Source organism: Euprymna scolopes, chromosome 18 (assembly GCF_053919585.1).
Source record: "Euprymna scolopes isolate OS-2025 chromosome 18, ASM5391958v1, whole genome shotgun sequence".
Classification (NCBI taxonomy): domain Eukaryota; kingdom Metazoa; phylum Mollusca; class Cephalopoda; order Sepiida; family Sepiolidae; genus Euprymna; species Euprymna scolopes.
Window position 1 is genome coordinate 79080404 of NC_136499.1, and position 23438 is coordinate 79103841.

The 23438-nt window shown below is 32.1% G+C and overlaps 1 pseudogene; it reads left to right on the forward strand.

The window, feature by feature from the left end:
- Positions 1–2219: 2219 nt before the first annotated feature.
- Positions 2220–2335, forward strand: LOC145298012 (U2 spliceosomal RNA; annotated as a pseudogene).
- Positions 2336–23438: the final 21103 nt, after the last annotated feature.

Genomic DNA, 23438 nt, shown 5'->3' on the forward strand with positions numbered 1-23438 from the left:
AGTGTTCTCTGTATCTCAAACCGACAGTAGCAGTGCAAATAAATGGTAGGCTCTCAAGGCGGTGAGACCAATCCTGAGTGGCATTGCTCTATCTGGTGGAAAACGTGCCAGGGTGTCCATGTACACCGATGATAAAACCGTATGTGTGTCGAGCCATAATGACATCAAAGCGGTGACTCAGGCACTCGTTCAGTATGAAAACGTTACAGGAACCATTGTCAACCGTCGTTAGTTTGTTGGCCTACAGTTGGAAGCCTAGTTGGGGATTCTGACACTTCCAGACGATTTCATCTCCTCCGATGGCCTGATTCGTATTCTCAAAGTTTGGTTCGGACCGATTCTCTAGCTGGAAAAGAATCGGTCAGAGGTCGAATCGTCTGTGGGGACTTGGATTTTAAGAAAATTATCCTTGAAGGGTGAAGTAAAGGTGTGCACCACTTACATCATGTCTATACTTCCTCTGTTTGAGAACTGCCTGAAAGTTTTTAAGAAGCTCCTCTTCTTGCTTCTTTGGAAAGGTAAAGCCGTTTCTCCATAGACAGGTCTGTATGCAAAGTCTTAGTGAGAGAGGGGCTTAGGTTATCAACACGCTAAAAGGTTGACTTTCCTAAGTCAGACGTTACTCGAAGATTCTCCATGGATCCCTGTGATTCAGCACTCCTTTCCTTGACTCACTGGTATGCTTTGTCTTAGGCGGGCACTCCACGCACCCAGACACTGCTGTCCCCCGCAGTGTCTAAAGTAGGCCAGTTGGTAGAGGGGATCTGAATCAGTGGATCCGCTCATGTACTGGTGGAAGGGCTTCAACTGTCAGCCCTCCTGCTCGCTGGAAAGCCAGCTTCTTGCTTGCAGGATTAAGACTAGCCAGGTCAGTGGAGCTCTCCACATCTAAGACCACTGATCCGGATCATACACTCCGCGACCAGGAATCTGCTAAAGAGCTCCTGGACTAGGAAGTAAGGTACCACCAAGATAGGAGTTACAGAGGCGATAGAAATGATCCTGATTTGCTTCAGCGCAGTAAAGGCCAAGAACAACAGAAAAAAAGGCAAGCCATTTTTCTATTTATTTGGTTATTTATTTGCTTCCCCACTGAGCAAATTATGCGCAAGGCCATTTTTTAATGTGAAGAGTGAGGGGAGGGGACCAGTTCCTCCGAGAGGGAACTGGATAGTGACAATTGGTATGAAAGGTTTTTCCTACATTGACCAAAACTGATTGCTACAGGACCAATGGCCTGATATGTGGGGTTGCCCCTACATATTACTTTGATTGCAGTATCTGCCGGAACAGATACTACACTTTGATAACAGAAAAAAAATCTTGGTCTGAAAGCCAAGAAGGAAAAGGGCGAACCTTTTTTCTGTTTATTTGAAAAGGAAATACAACTTTGGTATAATGAGTCATGGAATTGCATTCACTAGCAAAAGATCTAGCTAATTTGCATATTCTTTTAAACATTCATTTTAATTAATTCCCTATTAGTTTTTTCGTTTTTTTATGGGATGATCATCATTAGTTAACTATTACATGTAATTATATTCATGCAGATATTTTACATGATTTATATTTGTGTAATAATTGCATAAAAAGATTATAATAAACAGAAACCTTTTTCTATATATTTATGTATACGTATATATATTTGTTTAAAAAATTTTGCCTACCAAACTCCTGTGTCAGTTTTTGGTCTGCAGACATGAAACTTTATACATAGGGTATTCGAACCCATGTGAAATTTTATATTAAAACGGCTGGGTTAATTTTTATAAAATTTAACACAAAAGTACGTTATGTACGTGGCAGTGTTCTTAGATAGGTTTTATATCGGAATGTTTTTGATAAGTATCGATAATCGAAATAATCGAATGAAAAAAACAGTTAATACCTTGCACAGCCTAAAATCACATTTGAGAAGTTTTATTACCACACAGGCCGAAAAGCACAAGATATAAAATCAACAGTGGGTTATTGATATGACAGGGGCGTGTTCAAAATAAATGTTTCTGTTTAAAGCACAATTGCACCATGACTTTTGCATTTTAAACCTAAATTCAAGCCATTATCACCACACAACCAGTAAGGTCAGGCATAATCTTCTTCTATAGGATAGTGTGTGCGTTCTTTCCTCATGCTTATTACGTCCGGGTCGTTTAATTTAAAATTTAAAACAAAAAAAAAATTAGTGTCGCTGTTGAGGCAAAGCTAATAAAAATGATTTGTTTTTCTTGGCCTTTTGGCCAAGATCAAAGTGTAGTATCTGTTCTTCAGATGCTACATTTCGATTTCTTCTCTCTCAGTGGAAGAGAAATCCTTTACGACTGAGACAATTTTTTATTCCTTTTCTCCACGTTAAAAAACGACCATGGGTGAATTTTTAATTACAAAATGCCCTGGCAATGCCCTTCTGATTAATTATAAAATGCACTGGAAATGTCTCTTCGGATTAATTATAAGATGCCCTGAAAAATGTCTTTTCTGATTAATATTTTTTTTTTTACTTGCCTTCCCACAAGTGCAGAGTTGGACATGAGTCCGGTTAAAAATTTGGAGGGTGGGGAAAGCAATTCCCTAAAAGGGGCACTCTGGTCAGTAATAAAAATAAAAATTGTATCAGTAATGAAGGATTTTTCCTCCATTAACCAAGACCAAAAAAAGGGGGGGATTTAAGTCACTAGAATGCTGAGACTGATATTATACTCAGAAATTCATGTTGAAACAATGGTTGCCATTCCCTAACCGTGTTAATATTTATATGTATTAATTTCGAAAAGCTGCTTAGACAGTTTATGATTTAAACATTACTTTATTTCAAGTATATTTTAAACAATGGGGTGGGGGATATGAAGTCAGTCCTGGAAATGACTTAAACCGTTTACGATTTAAATATTACTTTATTTCATGTATATTTTTAACAGTAGTGTGGGAGATATTAAATCAGTCCCGGAAATGGCTGAAACCGTTTACGCATTAAACATTACTTTATTTAATGTATATTAATAACAGTGGGATGGGAGATATAAAGTCAGTCCCGGAAAGGGCTGAAACAGTTTACTATCTAGGCATTATATTATTTCATGTATATTTTTAGCAGTGGGGTAGGGATAAATGTCAGTCCCAGGAATGGCTGAAACAGTATACGATTTAAACATTACTTTATTCAATGTATGTTTTTAATAATAGGGTGGCGGACATGAAGTCAGTCCCGGTTTTGAATGAGATAAGTGCAAACATATTCTAGCAGAAAGCGTCGCCCAGTATTGAATGAGAGGTGGAAAACATAGAGTAGCAGAATACCCAGTGTCGCCCGAGATCAAATGATATAGGTGAAAGATATATACTAGCAGAATATGCAGCGTCACCCGGGATTGGATAAGATAGGTGGAACATATATACTATGAGAATACTCGGAATTGATTGATGTGTTTGTAATGAAATAATCAGCCCAGACAATATATTATTATTATTTAAGTAAGGGGGAGCGACATAGCACATTAAAGTTATAAAAATTTTTGTCGAAATTAGTAACATATCTAAGAATTAGGAAAAATGATGAAATGTGAGTTACTTGATTAGTGTGTTTGTAATGAAATAATAAGCCCAGACAATATATCAAAGTTCTTATATTAGCAGGAGGTGGGCATAATGTGGGTTTTCATTATAAAAAATGATTGTCGAAATTAGTAACGTGTCTAAGAATTATTAAACATGATGAAATGTGAGGTAATTGCTTGGTGTGTTTGTAATGAAATAATCAGCCCAGATAATATATCAAAGTTATTATTTTAATAAAGAGAAAGCTGTAAGGATGTTAAACTTATGAAAAATTATTGTTGAAATTAGTAACATATCTAAGAATTATGAAAAATAACAAAATGTGAGTAAATTGGTTGGTGTGTTTGTAATGAAATAATCAGTCCAGGAAATATATCAAAATTATTATTTTAGTAAGAGAGGGCGATAACGTGTGTTTAAATTATGAAAAATTAGTGTCGAAATTAGTAACATTTCCAAGAAATAGGAAAAATGATGAAATGTGAGTTAATTAATTGGTGTGTTTATAATTAAATAATCAGCCGAGACAATATATAAAAGTTATTATGTTAATAAGAGAGGGTAATAAGGATGGTTTAAATTATGAAAGATGATTGTCAAAATTCGTAACATTTTCAAGAATTATGAAAAATGATAATATGTGATTTGATGCATTAGTGTGTTTGCAATGAAATAATCATCCCAGACAATATATCAAAGTTATTATTTTAATAAAGGGGGTGATGATGTGAGTTAAAATGATGAAAAATGATTGCCGACATTAATAACATATCCAAGAATTATGAAAAATGACGAAATGTGAGTTACTTGATTGATGTTTTGTAATGAAATAATCAGCCCAGACAATATATCAAAGTTATTATTTTAGTAAGGGTGGAAGCTATAAGGTGTGTTTAACGTATAAAAAATGATTGTCGAAATTAGTAACATATCTAAGAATTAGGAAAAATGATGAAATGTGAGTTAATTGATTGGTGTTTTGTAATGAAATAATCTGCCTAGACAATATATCAAAGTTATTATTTTAGTGAGGTGTGCGATATGGATAGTTGTAATGATGAAAAATTATTGTCGAAATTAGTACCATATCTAAGAATTATGAAAAATGATAAAATGTTAGTTAATTGATAGTTGTGTTTTTTTATGAAATAATCAGCCCATACAATATATCAAACTTTTTATTTTAGTAAGGGGAGAGGCGATAATGTGGGTTAAAATTATTATAAATTATTGTCGAACATAGTAATATATTCAATAATTATGAAAAATAATAAAATGTGAGTTAATTAACCGGTGTGTTAGTAATAAAATAATCAGCCCAGGAAATATATGAAAGTTATTATTTTAGTAAGGGTGCAATACAATTTTAATAAAAGGGCTTGAATAATATGATTGTGCCTTCCTTCATACTGAACAGAATGCCCACAGAATGTACAGCAACAATATATTACATATGAAAAATTTCGTTGTGGAATTTCCACACGTCCCACTAATAATATATTATAATGACAGCACATTTGCACAATGATACATGGCTTTTGTATTTTAAACCTGAATTTAAGCCGTTATATATAAAACATAATTTAATAAAATCAACAGTAGGTTCTCTATAGTGCAATATAGACTACAATGTATTGTGAACTAAGTCACTGCTGGGAGGTATGTGGAACTCCCTCCCGGTGCACCACGTCGGGTCCCCAACTAGAGCAGGCAATCAATCGATTTGTTTAAAAAATGGGTGATTTCACCGATTTCAATGACAATAAAAATCTGGGAAGTCTGGGAATGTGAAAGATTCGTTGATTATAATTCATCTCGGGCAACGTCGGCTTCCCTGCTAGTCAACGGATAAAGTCAATCGGCTGATTTGAAAAGATTTTATACCACCAGCAACTGCCATAATACTCTTCCAAAGTGCATATTTTGACGAAAATTTAACTCTTCCATCACAAACTTTAATTTTCAAAATTGACCATAGCAGTCCAATAGGGTTGAGATCCGGAGAAAGAGATGGCCATGTTATGAGATTATTTCCATTAATTCATAGAGAAAGACTATCATAGCCTTGGCTAAATGAGATGGGACACTGTCGTGTGTAAAAATCATTTGGAAACAGCGCGACGATGAGAGGTTTTCAAGCCATGGCGACAAATGCTCATTTAAAAATGCAATGTAATGTCAGTTGCACACTTTTTGACACTCAAATTTTTCAAGATTACGTCCACCTCTGTAAAAAATAAAATTTTGGAAGTTTTCATGTATTTTTTACCCCAATTCCTACGTTTTCTTTTCTAAATTTTGTTTAAAACCGATTATTGAGTTGATGTTTCTTGCAATATCATTCAACACATTGCATGGTGTCTGTCTGAACAGAGAAGGTATTCCAGCTTTGTCAAATATGGTAGCGCTGGTACTGAATGACTGCTTGATAATTGACGGCGAATTTTTTCTAATATCTCACACAGAAAGTGTCCTTCTCGTGTTTTTTTTTCTTTCCTTGATTTAATGTTTAAATACAATGTGCTCTGATCTCTCTCAAGCTCCTTGGCCAGATCTACTAATGATAAACCTCATGCCAGGCCTGCAACAATACGCTCCTTTTCAGTGGCACACAATCGTTCTTTTCTGGGCATTTCTACATATTTGTAATAAAGGGATGGACAGTAAAAATTACATCAAAACAGACACGTGACAATAACTTAAAAAACATATTTGAAAATTCCACAAAACTCATCGAAATAACGCACCTTGTTATGCTTTTCCAGTGTATAAAGTTTCACTTCGGTCGGGTTTATATTAATTTCCAAATTTAAAAAAATTTAACCGCAATAAAGCAATTAACACAGTTTATATATATATATATATATATATATATATATATATATATATATATATATATATATATATATGGGGGGGGTTAATTGACGTGTACACTAGGATAATTCAATTAAAAGTCAAATATGAACAGGTAAAATTATAGAGGAATAAAAAGGGAATCAAATGAAATATACGTTTTAATTTGCTGTTTTCAAAAAATGACAAGCGCAGAGTTTCTTTTTGGCGCTACTGTATGCATATATATCTGCATATATATGGGTATGTATATACATATTTATATATGTGCATATATATATATATATATATATATATATATATATATATATATATATGGGTGTATGTATATACATATTTATATATGTGAAGACATATATGTATATTGTGTTTGTATATATATGCATGTGTATGTATATTTATATGTATATACACAGCCGGCAAAAAGAAAGTCCGCACTTTAATTTTTTCAAAAACTATAAATTTAAACTAAATTTAATGTAACTGTTTAAACAAACTATACCTCATTTGATTGACCTTTTATTCTTCTATAATTTTACCTGCCCATGTTTGATTTTTAATTGAAATATTTTAGTGCTCACGTCAATTAAAAAAAATTCCAATTGAGGATGCAAAAATAAAGTCCGAACAATGGAAAATTGTTATTTAAATGTAACTTTAGGACATTAATATAACACAATTACAACAGGAACACAATGAACTAGTAAATATTTAGTAGCATAACTTTTCTGCAATTTGACAGCCTGCAATCTTTTCGAAATTCCTTAAATTAGACTGAAGCAATACTCTAGGGAAAGGGCATCCCTATTTTCTTTAATTTTTGTCCAAAGTTCTTCCAAATTTAAAATTTTATCATTGCGTAGCAGTTACTTGATGTAATGCCATACGTTTTGATAGGACTGAAGTCTGGAGATTGTGCAAGCCAATTCAAAAACGGAATATTATGCTCTTCCAGGAACCTCTTGACATTGGCAGCTGTGTTAATGAGAGCATTATCCTGCATATGAAGATGGAACTATCATTCAAATGCCGACTAAAGTAAGGTAGAAAATGCTCATTCAACATATTAATGTACTTGGTCGAATTAATTCTACCTTGCAAGCGAACGATAGTCTCTGGACCATTGGTACTAATAGTGCCGCACACCAAAACTGAACATCCACCACCTTGCGGCATTGAAACTGAGCACCTAGGATTAAATTTTTCGTCTTTCCTCCGGCGGATATACTGCCTACCATCACTGCCTAGCCTATTGAACTTGCTTTCGTCGCTCAAAAGCACATTTGACCAATATGAAGAGTTATGATCTTCATTGCATCTGGCAAAGTCCAGACAGCGCTTCCTGTTGTTTACAGAAACCATTGGCTTGTGTCTTGCAATATATCCTCGCAAATTAAATTCCTTTAATCTGTTCTTGACAGTAGAAAGAGAGCACTTTTTAACAAGATTGCACTGTTGTTGGATATAGGGGGCCGTTTCAAATCTGTTTCTTAGGCTGCGGATCTTCATAGCATTCTCTTCCCTGTTAGAAGTAACTCTAGTACGACCAGATTTAGGGGCATCACGAACACTGCCAGGGTTTTGGCGCTTTTGCACAGTCTTTCGTACCGTTTTCTGATCACATTTCAATCTGCGACCGATTTTTCGATTGGATAAACCAGAAAGGTGGAGATTAATGATCTCCTGACGATTACTAAGAGAAGGTCGTGACATATGGATTAAATGTTACGTTGTATAATCTGGAATAACAACAATTATGATTAGAGATGCTTTGTTGCTTGTCAGTGGATATTTTAAACTAATTTAGGGGCGACAATTTAAGCTGGTTTTAAGCGAATTTGTTGCTGTAGACTTTCTTTTTGCCTCCTCAATTTGAAGTTATTTTTTTAAATTGACGTGAACACTAGAATATTTCAATTAAAAGTCAAATATGAACAGGTAAAATTATAGAGGAATAAAAGGCGAATCAAATGAGGTATAGGTTGTTCAAACAGTTACATTAAATTTAGCTTAAATTTGCAGTCTTTGAAAAGATTACAAGTGCGGACTTTCTTTTTGCCGGCATTGTATATGTATTTGCATATATATATATATATATATATATATATATATATATATATATATATATATGCGTATGTAGATCTATGCATATATATATATATATATATATATATATATATATATATATATATATACACTGTCTGGCTGATGTAAATGAACATTTAAAATTAAAATGTTTAAATTCAACGTTATTTCACGTGGTTAATGGTAGCCGAATGGATTAGGTCTTTTGCAAATCGAGCTAGAGATGTCTCGTGTTGCAGGGTTCAAATCGTTCGACTGGTATTAATCGTGACACCCTGCACTGAAGATTCCCGAAAGGATGAAACACTATTGTCTGTAGGTATTTAATTATTATAGTAAAAAATAATTATATATATATATATGTATATGAATATGTTTGTATATATACGTATATTTATATATTAATGTGTATGTATGTGTCTGTATATATATATATATATATATATATATATGTGTGTGTGTGTGCTTGTGTGTGTACGTCTAGCTCTGTGTATGCATACACATATTTATATATGTGCATATATGCGTGTGTGTGTAAGTATGTGCACTTGTAGATTTATGCATACTTATGTTTATGTATATACATATATATCTGCATATATATATATATATACATTTATTTATATATTATTATTTATGTATAAGTATGTGTATATATATATATATATATATATATATATATATATATATATATATATATAATAAATTCCACAGCCAAACAACGTCGCAGCCCACAAGAGTCATGACAGTCAAAGAACCGGAAGTCCAAGACTCGAGTTTCGCCCTCATTTGGGCTCGTCAAGTAGACACATCCGAACTCAGGATTCGAAACCCGAGCCTCTTGCATGCAAGACAAGCACTCTACCAACTGAGCAAACGCCCTGCACACAAGAATTTCAAATAACAAACACAGATCAAGCAAACCGCGCCGAAATCCGACTGTGAAATGAACCTACTTTGTCTCAACAAGGTTAGTATTGCTGGATGGCATCGTCCTTTCGAGTTAAAACTCCTACTTGTGAGACATCAGCTTGGGGTTATTAGCTGGTTGGATGACCGCGTCCCTTGTTGAGACGAAGTAGGTTCATTTCACAGTCGGATTTCGGCGCGGTTTGCTTGATCTGTGTTGGTTAATTGAAATTCTTGTGTGCAGGGCGTTTGCTCAGTTGGTAGAGTGCTTGCCTTGCATGCAAGAGGCTTGGGTTTCGAATCCTGAGTTCGGATGTGTCTAACTGACGAGCCCAGGGCGAAACTCGAGTCTTGGACTTCCGGTTATTTGACTGTCATGGCCCTTGTGAGCTGCGACGTTGTTTGGCTGTGGAATTTATTATATACAATCTCTCACATTCTGAAAATTATATATATATATATATATATATATATATATGAATTGATCTAAATTATAGATGCCTTAAGATCTCCTAAGAATGACTCTAAAACTCATCAGATAAAACTTTAAGGGGTATATCTGTGCCTTACGAATAAGACAGTTACACATGGGGAGTGAAAAAACATGAAGATACTCGTAGACATTATGAAGTGACGAAGTATTACGATGGAGGCGAATGAAATAAATTATTGAGATAGCGATAGATTCGTGTAAAAATAAAAAGAAAGAAATTTACTTGAGAAAACGAATAGGGAAACGGAGAATAATTGTAGTAGGTAAAAATGTGTGCATACATGAGGGACATGATAAACCGATAGAGAATATTAGTTACGGATGAGAGAAGGTAAATCCTTTGACTTCGGCGTTTTTTCTTTTTTGTTTTTTTACAAATAGTGAAAAAAACATTAGTAAAAATAAGACAGACAAAAATTCTACAACACTTAGATATTCAATAAGTCAAGTCTCTAAGTTTTGCCAAATTCTCCATGATATATAATCCTGTCATTATTGTTTACAGTCAAATATATTTCAATAACGGTTAATGAAATAACTAAACTGCTACAAGAAAAAAAAATGAATAATTTCCTGTCATAAAATGGTAAAGTAAAAAACAGGCAAAGGCATTTTAGTGTGTAATGCTTCCTGTTGAATTATCATAAAAACAAGAAAGAATTATCATAAAAACAAGAAAGCAAGCTTTACATTTATTCTATATTGAAATTTTATCTTGAAGAACTGTACTATATTTTCTTAACAGAAAACAATCTTATGCTGATTTTTCATCCAAATTAGCAGATTTTTTTTGTCTTGCTAGAGAGAAAGAAAGACGAAAATAAAGAGTGAGTGAGATTTTCTGCTGCGATCTTTCTTGTTTTACTGTTCGTCTTTCATGTTGGAATTTTTCTGCAGATCGCTGCAACCACCATTTTCTCATGCAGGGTTGCAGCAGGAATGAATTTATACATTCATAATATAATCTTTCAGTTCTACTCACATCTCGATTTCCTAAGCAATAAATCGGTAGGTGTGTCAGAAACTTCGTGGAAAATATTGAATAATTCGACCCCCTGTCTTTCCAAGCTGATAACTACTCGAAAAATGTAATTCAAACCCTATCTTTTTTTTTTTCAATTAAAGGAGCAATGACCAAGGTTTCATTTAAAAAAAAAATAAACAAAAAAAAAACAACGTGATTTAAAAAAAAAAGTTTTAAACTTCGGACTTTACAGGTAAATTTCTAAAAACCACTTCTTTTTTTTTGTTTAAAATTTGAATATATTATTTATTGATCTTTTATCTTCAATTTATGATATATAAAACTTTGGTGAGTAAATTAATTATTTACTTTTTAATAGACATTTCAAAATGGGGAGGGGGTGCAAGAATTAAAAAAAACGTTTGTCTAAAATATTATATTCAGTTTATTGGAAAGTGCATAAAATTTCACATTGACCCTGAAAATATCGTAAAAATAGAATCAATAGAAAAATTTTGATAGATTTTTAAATTTTAAAAATTGAAAAATACTGAACTTGTAAAATTCAATTAATTTCATTACTGTTTTTAAAAAAATAAAAAAAACAATATTGTTATTACTTTTTATACAACTTTAATAGTTTATTTTGGAAGTATAATCCATAAAAAAAATAAACAACCCACATTTAAAAGAGAAATTACGAGTTTTTTTATATTTTATTTGCAGTTTCGTGTTTGAGGTGTCAAAAATTCGTACAAAAATTACGATACACCTAATAAATCGGAGCCCCTTTATTTTGATTTCGTTTCGCAAATACCTGATACTTTTAAAATGACACATTTGCAATCACCTGTCATCGTTTCTTGATTTCTTTTCTTTTATGATTTCTTCTTCCTGTTGCCTTTGCATACAAATGTAAACTACGTATATTGCCTTTCAGCTTGATCACTTTTAGATTTTTTTTTGTCGTGGTATAACCTCCTCTGAATCTTAAAATATTATTTTTTGTCAAAACCATCTATTGCTTTTCTTAATTGCTAAAATCAAATTAAAAATTAACTTGTATATTTATATTATTTGTTAAATCCAACAATCCAACAAAATACAATAATGCAAAGATCAGCCAAAAAATGACATTATTCTTTTTTTTTCTTTTTAAATCTAAATAAGTTTGGAAAATATATTCGTTCATCGCAGATCTTTTCAGCTTTCTGTCTTTTATTTTCATATTAGTGTATTTATATTAGTTCATTCATATTAGTTCATTCATATTAGTTCATTCATATTAGTGCCTTCATATTAGTGTATTCATATTTGTGCATTCATATTTGTGCATTCATATTAGTTCTTTTATATTAGTTCATTCATATTAGTGTATTCTTATTTGTTCATTCATATTAGTTCATTCATATTAATGCATTCATATCAGTTCATTCATATTAGTTCATTCATATTAGTGTATTCTTATTTGTTCATTCATATTAGTTCATTCATATAGTGCATTCATATCAGTTCATTCATATTAGTTCATTCATATTAGTTCATTCATATTAGTTCATTCATATTAGTGCCTTCATATTAGTGTATTCATATTTGTGCATTCATATTAGTTCTTTTATATTAGTTCATTCATATTAGTGTATTCTTATTTGTTCATTCATATCAGTTCATTCATATTAGTGCATTCCTTTTGTGCATTCATATAAGTGTATTAATATATGGTCATTCATGTTAGTTCATTCATATTAGTGTATTCAATACACTAGTTCATTGATATTAGTTCATAAATATTTGTTCATTCATATTTGTGTATTCATATAAGTGCATTCATATTAGTGCATTTATATAAGTGCATTCATATTAGTTCAGTCATATTAGTGATTTCGTATGAGTGTATCCATACTAGTGCATTCATATTAGTTCATTCATATTAGTTCATTCATATTAGTGTATTCATATTTGTGCATTCATATTTGCGCATTCATATTAGTTCAGACATAATAGTGTATTCATATTAGTTCATCCATATTAGTTTATCTTAGTTCATTTATATTAGTTCATTCATCTTAGTTCATTTATATTAGTGTATTTATATTAGTGTATATTAGTGTATTTATATTAGTGTATTCATATTAGCTCATTCATATTAGTGTATTCATATTAGTTCATTCATATTAGTGTATTCATATTATTTCATTCATATTAGTGTATTCATATTAGTTCATTCATATTAGTGTATTCATATTAGTTCATTCATATTAGTGTATTCATATTAGTTCATTCATATTAGTGTATTCATATTAGTTCATTCATATTAGTGTATTCATATTAGTTCAGACATTATAGTGTATTCATGTTCATCCATATTAGTTTATTCATATTAGTTTATCCATATTAGTTCATTCATATGTGTTCATTCATATTAGTGCATTCATATTACTTCATTCATATTAGTGCATTCATATTAGGGTTTTACGTTTATCGGGCCTCTCAACTAGGCAACAATGTCCTGTTCTTTTTTCCTTGAATTGTATCAAATACCGTATACCTGATAACTACTGTAATATAGAAACTGTTTTTAAAGAAAATGATGTAAATACCTTATTTTGCTTTTTATTACCCCAGGAGTATAGCAGTTTGTAACTTTATTTTTCTTAAGAAAGAAAACGGTAAAATATATTTCATTTTCATTTTATTACCTACGTTTATCCTTTATTAGAAAAGTTTATCATGAAAGCTGAAAATACCATTAATAATAATAATAATAATAATAATAATAATAATAATAGTGATAATAATAATAATAATAATAATAATAATAATAATAATAATAATAATAATAATAATAATAATAATAATACCAGTAGTAGTAATAGTAAATGAAGTTGCAGTTTTTTCCCCCCAAAGATCGTTTGAATACAATAAATATTGTTATCTTACAATTGATAAACAATTGATTTTCATGAAAGATCATGGTCATATATTCAATTGAAATGAAAGCTTACCCCGAATTCTCCATGAAAATATATTTGACATTAGCGATATCACTACTATACACGATTCAAAATCTATACACGAGAAAATAAAAGCGTTTCTTAGTATGAGATACAATAAAATGTTTTATGGAAGAGGCTTGATTGAATTCGTTTATTGAATTCGTGTTTCTAATGGATGACATTAAGATTATCGTTGTTTCTGTGTGACAGATAACTAATGTGATTTCCATTAACATTGCTTATCACTTTCTAGTCTCTTATTAATTCGTGTCTTCAAAGTAAAAGTTAGAGATCAAAAGTGCATTAGGTTGACACATTTGCATAACAAACCATTCAAGAATTACTCTTAGAAAAGGAAAATTCATATAACATGAACATATGTTAAATCATGAAGATAAAAGTAAGATGAACATATGTTAAATCATAAAGGTAAAAGTAAGATGAACAAAAATATATTAAAGATTAAGCATGAATTGAAACAAGACGATGATATTGAATAACGAACATAATATTTTTCAAGAAAATTCTGTTTCACTCTTTATAGATAACTAACAGAGATATCCGGTGTTGCCCGAGTCTACAAATAATGAATAGAAGAACTGAACCTTCGTTTGGACACACTTGCTATAATAAAAATTTAAGCACTTTTTCATCATTATATGTAAATTCCATCGATACCTCCCCCATCTCTATCCGAGTATATTGGGTGGGGATTTAGTAACTGCACCTAAATATAATAATTTTACAAACAAAAGTAATCTTATTTAAAAACGGATAAAGACAAGAAAATGTAATCACTCCCCACTCCCCCCAAAAAGAATAAGTATCTGCCCACCTCCTCACCAGATATTTCGATAGAAGGGATACAAAGAGGAGAATCGTGGTAACATCGATACCCTCATCTCTATCTGAGTACATGGAGGGGGATTTCGTAACTGTACTTAAATTTAATAATTTCAAAAACAAAAGAATCGATAATCTTTCCTGAAAAACGGATAAAAACATGAAAATGTAATCACCCCCGAAACAAAGAAGTACCTGACCACCTCTCCGCCAGATATTTTGGCAGAAACGATGGAAGAAGCTATTCTCAAGATATTGAACACTTTTTGATGACTATATTTGTTTAAACAAATTTCTTAAATGTTGCCTCAGTTTAGGAAGTATGATCCACTGCAACAACAGCCGTGTTACTTTACAGTCCGTAAGCTTCATTTTATTTGGTATATTCAGCTAAAAATAAGAAAAATAGAAAACGGACAACCACCTTGAATATGGTTTGTCGGAACTGTCATTCCTTCAAACACGTAATATGCAAAATTCAGATAATAATATAATTTTTTTTTTTACCGTAATGACTGCAAAATCTGACGGGATGGGGTCAAATAAAATCATCTCCTTCTAAACGATTTTAACATTTTTTTTATAAATTTAAAAATAAAACAAATCGAAATTAATTGAATTTTAAAAGTCATAAAATAGAAACTTTTAAGAAAAATAAACGTTTTTATCTTTCAAAGGTAATTATTTATTCTGTTATTGCTTAAAATTAATTTAATTTTAAATATAACGAAATAGGAAGCTTTTTTACCACACTTGTAAATGATTTTCGTTTTAACTTAATCATTTTTACTGTTATTTAATAATGTAATTCAGTTGGTAAGAAAAAATCCACCGATGTCGGCCCACTGCTATGAATTCGGAAAAAGTATCAAACGATGTACAGAAATTGTGATTTACGTAACCCTCGAAATAAGGAAAATGATTTTTGGTTTAATTTAAAACAAAAATATTTAAAAGATCTTTTAACCCTGTTTAAATGCAAAAAAAAAAGTCCGCCACATGGCGGCCGCAAACCTAAAAACTAATAGTTATGAGCTAATCTTCTATCCCAATCGTCTACAGCAACTGTCATAATGTGACGTTGCAAGCTTTATGTTTAACGCATGCGAGAAACGAATGGTGTTCATGCATGCGCAAAAGTTAAAATCGTTTAGAAAGAGAAAATTTTATTTGACCTCACCCGTCATCATATTTTGACCCCCACCCGTCATCATATTTTGCAGTCGTTAGGGTAAAAGAAAAAAATAATATTATTTTCTAAAATTGAATATTAAATGTCAGAAGGATTGATAGATCCGACAAACAATATTCAAGGTGGTCCATTTTCTATTCTTTTTTTTTACTTTTAGCTGGGCATACAAACGCACAAACACACTAACAGACAACTGAGATTTATATAATAAACCAGATGGTGGGGGGCCAGGCGTTGCCCAGTCATAATAAAATATGACAGCGGTGGGGGGGGGGGGAGTAAATTTTTTTTAAAGAAACGGGATTTGGGTGCCATCAACCAGAAATTAAACTGAAAACAAAATTTTGTAAGCAAAAAAAAAAAACAAAAAAAAAAAACGAGTACACAGATGTCAAAACAACGCAAATTTAGCTATTTAAAACAGAAGACCGTAATGACGGTTAGCACATACATGGTTTGTAAGCTGCGTCAAAAGCAAGGTTTTTATCTGACCTCCTCTTCAAACAAAACAAAATTTCTACACAAAATAATCAATGATTTTATCCAATTTTATTATATTCTTTGGCTGAGCGGTCACTCTTTCTAACGATGCCGCGTTGGTACCTGTATGATGCGGCTGAGAAATTGTTTTGCAGATATACGAACACACACGCACACACATAGGCGTTGGAGATTTATTTAATAGAAGGTGTACAAAATAAGGATTTTCATTTTATTCGTTAGACCTATCGATTGATCAAGTTCGAATGTCCTCTATAAAGATGAGATGAGATGACGGACAAATAATATAAAGTGCGAATTGCGTGTAAACTTATATTTTCATGTGGAATTGAAATGTAGTAATGGTTTTCTAAACAGAAGTGCAAAACTATTAGTTTACCAGTAAAACAGTCGAATGCCCCTGTGAAAGTGTGACTCAGAGAATGGATAAATAACTAAAAAAAAAAAGAAAGTTGATTGCGTGTAAAACTATATTTCTATGATGAATTCAAATCTAATAATTGTTTTTGTAAAAAGGAAGCAAAAACCTGCAATAGTTTTGTGATCCAAGTTTAACACAGGATGGAACTGAAAGAAGCAGAATAATTCAGTAAATACATGAAGCTTGCCACAAAGATAAAGATACTTCAGAACAAAAAAATCTATGGTGATACCATAAGCCAGAGCACTAGGAATCGTCATGAAAAACTAGTAAAAAGTTTAGAAAAATACACAGCATAGCACTAACGAAAAGCAGTGGCATATTTAGAAAGCAGAAATTTACGCACACAACCAGGTGACAATAACCAACCATATGCAGGTTGTAATAATATGGCACTAGAAAATGAGATGGAACATATCAAGAAGTGGCTAAGGGAGCATAGACCATTTGAGTAAAATTTGAAAATATATTTAAAAAATACAATAACTTGTACCTCATCCAACTCTTTTGCAAATGCTGTGAAACCATTGCCATCGGCAGCTACTATCTCAAGTTACCATGAAGAAGATTTGGGATCGAAAGTCGAGAACGATTTGCACTATCTAGACGTTGATTTGAATGGAATGGAGATAAATTTTTGTCACTCAGATTCCAGAAAAAAATGTCCATTATCATTGATATATCTTGCAGATTGTGTGACAAATTAAGTGAGAGATTACAAAACATGACAATTACAATTTTCTGGTGGCTTCACTTACAAATTATTTGTTTCCTTTCGAAGTGAGTCACCTGAATGCAAGGTCGTGTCGATCAATGGCACAAACGTCAAGTTAATAAAGATCATGTGCTTATCGTATAGTTTATAAACTTGCAGTACAAAAAATAAATTATTATTATAATTATATAGAATGTAAAATGTTTGCGTTAAGACTAGAGTTCATCAATTAATTTCAACTCAACACACATTGATCGTCACTTTTACCCGTCAGAAAAAGAAAATGGATACGTTTATATCCATCATCGTAGACTCATTTTATGATTTGAAGTATGCAACTTTTAAGTGAAATAATGTATCCCAAATATTATAATTTGTGATATTACAATATTGTTGCTTCACTGATCTCTTTTTCGTGGCAACATGTTAAATGGTACAAAATGATATGCAGTCGATAAGGTTAAAAAAAAATCTAGTCAATTTTTATGCACTAATCTCTTCCAATTATGCCTCATTTCTATCTTTAAACTCATTCAAAGCATCGTCAATAAGTTGGAATCCTTTACTTATAAAATTCTAGCAATTGTTTGTTGAAATTGAATTGATGTTAGACTCAACTGATGGAAATAAAATTGAACAAATATTTTACATTAACACGACAATAGATAAGTCTTAAATTATGACAAAAATTAAACTGAGGTTTTTACTGTTTGGAATTAGTAGTCAATTTCTAATAATTACTCTTACTTATGTATCATGGCGCAACATTTTAACAATAATTAGATCGAACGATAAGTTCGCTGCCCTAAAGAAAACATCACTACAGTTTTATTTAAAAACTTTTATTGAAAAAATCAATTCAGCAGGTAATTTGATTAGTAGTAGAGCTGACATCGATTCAATGTAGCCGCCTTCAGCCTCAATCATTGATGTTGACTTTCAAGCCGACTTCAAAGATATGAGGTGGCATGATGTGGCCCTCACTTCAAACCACATCAAAGACCATAACCCTGGCCGGCAAAGCTGTGCCCTCAAGCGTTGGACTATCAGGATTTGCATTTTGAAAGTGCTGGCAATGGTCCTGTTGTCAAAACTTGGATCGGTAGAGAGCATGAGCAAGGCGTCTCTGATCTCGCTCGTTTAACATTGTATCACATTCAGACATGATAGAATTCTCCTATCGCTCTTGGGATTTGTACACAACTGGCCAATCAGTAGATGGTCTGCAACAAAAAACGAAAACCAGTTTTCACCAAACGTATTGGAATTATGTTGTCTTTTCTATGACGACAATTTTATCGTTTCACCCTGTATAAACGAAAATATTAAACTTATTTCCATCTCATGTTATAATATCTTCACAGTTTCCACTATCCCTAATCTTTTTCATTTTTGGGATGACTGGCAATAAGAAAGACACTGCCTGTATATATCCATCAAGTGTTGAATCAACAACCAATTAAATGAATAACTGGTTTATGACCAATTATATAGACTCCCCACTTCTCCTGTTTCCGTCAATATCATCTAAATCAATTACATTTTGTATTTGCTTGTTTAAAATTTTCTTTTTCTATTCTTTGTTACTCATTCCCCAAGTAAACAACAATTCAACTGCAATTAAAAACTGATTTTCTTTCGTGGGGTTTTATCGTCTGCTTTATGTGTGTTTCTTTCATTTAAAATTCTTGAATTTGATACTGGCGCCTTTTGAAATTCGTGGAAAATTGAAATGAATATTTCAAAAGACGAAGTTTAGAAAAGAGTGATGGCAATTAGGTTGCGGATTAACCTCACCTTAAAAAGCTTCCATTTACCTCAATAGGGTGTGTTTTCCAAACGATTAATTATCGTTAAATCGGAAATGGAATCACTTCGAAATTCTTATTTATTTATTTGCAACTTAAAGTAGTTTGGGCGGAAATCTCTGTTCCATTTAATTCTTTCTTATTACAAATTATGTTGATGTTTTGTTTTCTTGTTTTCTTGAATTTAAATCTTTGCAATATGGCGGTTAATGAGTAAGGATTATTAATTTAACTTCAACATTAATGAAAAAAAAAAGAAATGGTTATTATTCAGATTGTCCAGTATAATATTTAGATTAACGCATATATGTTTAATTTAAAAAAATCAAACAAACTAACTATACTTGATATGTAAAATTATCTATTGCCACAATATTCGTGCACACTATTCACGTTTATTGCTTATGTTCGACAAAGTGTTCAATGCTAGCTCTTCTTATGCTAAGTCTCCAACAGGGGATTGACTGCATGCTTTTACCATAGTTTATAGTCTTGCCTGATAGTTTCTTTTCATATCATAGTAGGGCACCCAGCTTTCTTTTTACTGTGGCTTCACAGGGGGAGAGAGACAGAGAAAAAAATTGTTATCACACGCGGCAATACGACTGCGACAATGGTCAAGTCAACTGGAAAGTAGACGTAAACCGAATGCTTCCCACTACATGACTCAATTCAGAAAATACCGTTGACACGACCTGACACAGTATCAAACATTTCTGTTTACACAACCTGGCAATGGCGCAATCCAAAACAATTCCACCCACACAATCAAGCACGGTCCCAAACAATTCCATCCACACAACCCAGAACAGTTCCGAACATACTCCGTCAAAACAATGCGATCCCAAAAAACTCTATCAACATCACATGGTATCAGTTACTCGCTGAGCAACTCACGTGTTAGCTTTTTATAGCCATTGGACAAATTTATTTTCGTCGTAGATGACACTGACAAACCATGCTAGAGTACTTCCGTGTATGCTTTGCAAGTACTGATATGCATCTTGCTTCTTTTAACATACCCAAGCCAAAGAAAACAGTTTGCTTTTATTAGAACATCAAGCTTTGGAATGGCCAATTTCTCAAGTAGAATATTTGAACTAATGTTTTGAATCTGTTCTGGCTTTATATTGAATATCCACCTAACCATTGATGTGTCATTTCTCTGAAGAGAGGCTTGGATGAGAGCTAAGCACTAACTGCCATACAACATCATGCCTCTTACACAGCTATTATAAATTTTACTCCTCGTAATCATTACAATGCCTAGGATCTTATGATTGGGAGAATTCTCCAAACTTTTTCCAAGCAGTTTTGTCTCTGATAATCGAACTAAGTTCACAATCACCTCCAGCATTCACCATATCTCTTAAGTAGTAATAGAAGTTTACTACTTTTTGCACACATTGAGTGCAGTGGTTGCTCTTGACCCCTCTTCTACATATTTGTTTGGATATTGACCAGAGTTCATCTAAGACTGGAGTTCTAAGCCACTTTTGCCTTTTCAGTGTTGACTCCTAAGATTGTTTGTTTCCATGGCTTTCTTCCATGTTTTCAATCTTTCTCCCAACTTCCAATTTTCTATTGTGACTAAGTCATCATCATACAGAGTAGAAACACAGAGAAGTAAAATTTGGTAGAACACTGGGAGAGCATAACAAAGTTCCTTATTTCCTTGATCTTTTGTGAAATTCGAATAAATATTTTTAAAATTATGCTAATTTTTCTATTTTCTGGTTATTTTAAGTGTGTATCACTTTATTGCAAGTGTCTAAAAATGTATATTTTCGGTAATAAAACTTCATATTTCCATTTATATGAAATAAAAAAAAACATATCCAGTAACAATATTAACCAAAAACAGGAACGAATTTCACATTATTTTGTTTAAGAAAATATTTATTTATCAACATAACTCCCATGCTTCAAAATCACTTCGAATAGCCTCTTGTCAACTGATGATGTCAATCGGCGGATTTGAGATGATGTGATGCTAAAATCTTCCTCCGAATTTCATCCTTTGACGAAAATGGAATACCTCTTTCACAAACTTTCACCTTTATTATTAACCAGAGATGCTCAATTAGGTTTATACCTGGATAACAATGTGGCCATGTCATCAAATTCTCTCCACTAATGCCTAATGACTTAAGGTAGGATGTCGTAGCCTTGGCAGAGTAGGATAATGCATTGTCATGCATAAAAATGAATTTGCGATGACACGCCAATGGAAGGTCATCAAGCCATGCTGATAAATGCTCATCTAAAAATTAAATATAAGACTTGTTAGTTTGACAACATTTTGCACTACAAATTAGTCCAATTATTCATCACAGATTATTTTAGTCCAAAACATGACACCTCCATCTCCCTGTTGACGACGGAATCGATGAGGGGTAGGGAATCCAAGAGGACTCCAAACTTTGACACACCCATCTGGTCAAGCAAGGGTTGCTCTGGTCTCATCGGTAAAGAGAACATTTTCAAAGCTGGTTTTCATGTATTTCTTAACCCAAGCCAAAAGTTTTTCCATATCAGTTTGGTTTAAAACAGGTTTGCTATGGGCTTAATTCTTCTTGCAATTTCGTTTAAGATATTGCAGCCTTTCTTTCTGGACAAGGAAGGTATTTCAGTCTTGTCAAATATAGCAGCACTGTTGCTTGATAAGTTGATGATGACTTTTTTTAACATCACAAGGAGAAACTGACTTTCTTGTGTTTTTGTCCTCCTTGGTTTGATGTTTGGATTTACAAAGACAATGTTCTTTGGTCTCTTCCAAGCTCCTTGGCTAAATCTACGAGAGTAAACCTTCTGCAAGTCCTGCAACAACACGTTCCTTTTCACTAGCTATCAATCGACCATTTTTATGCATTTTGGGAAACCTGCAATAAAGTGATACACACTTTAAATTACCAGAAAATAGAAAAAATAGCATAATCATTTAATTACTATCGCCACTCAACTTTTTGACACTTAAATGAAAGTGTCATACCTCTCCCGCACTGACCAGAATTTAACTTTTTGTTGAATATAGGTGAAACATTTTAAGGGTAACATACTCAAGCATATGTTTTTGAGGATTGATAATATAGTTCAGTTTTTATATGTCCATAAAATATTAAATGTCTGTCCATTGTGAAGAAAAACAAAACATCAATTTATCTTTTTTTTTCAGACATTTTTGTAGAGAATGTATTATAATAATGTTTTAATTTTTTTCTTGTTTTGAATAATGATAATAAAAAAAAATGTTAATTCCAGAGTGCTTCATTTTTTATGCATTTATAAACAACGAACCAATTCAAAAACATATAAACAATTGTTGCAAGTATCTCACCGATGGCAATTGCAATTGTTCCTTCGCAGTATTTGTGGCATGATGATTTCATTGGTTACTTATTGATTTGAGTTTGATTTGTTGTTCTGGTCTCTCCTGTTGATCAGTGACAACCATTCCTGAGCACCCAACATTCTTGTGCAGTTTAGTTGGTTTATTTTTCTTAAGCTTACCTAAACAATGGCATATTATCAAACCTAATGTTAAAACTGATACAATTATTAAGCTGATGTCTATTATCCAAATTATTCAGGTAGAACTACCCACCCGTTTACTTTCCATTGGGGAATTTTCCTCTTAAAGTACTTTGAGTTTGAGCATTAATTCCCTTAAATTAATTTTTAGGAGGGCTTATACATTTGAAATTGCTTACAGGGTTATGTTTGGAAATTTTTTATGAAAATTATGTAAATATACATTTGTTACTGTTTATAGCATTTTTTATAGCATTTTTTTATAGCAAGTATTTTTATAGCATTTTTTATAGCAAGTATTTTTATAGCATTTTTTTTATAGGAAGTATTTTATAACATTTTTTTATAGCAGGTATTTTTATAGCATTTTTTTTTATAGCAAGTATTTTTATAACATTTTTTTTATAGCAGGTATTTTTATAGCATTTTTTTATAGCAAGTATTTTTATAGCATTTTTTTATAGCAGGTATTTTTATAGCATTTTTTATAGCAAGTATTTTTATAGCATTTTTTTATAGCAAGTATTTTTATAACATTTTTTTTATAGCAAGTATTTTTATAGCATTTTTTT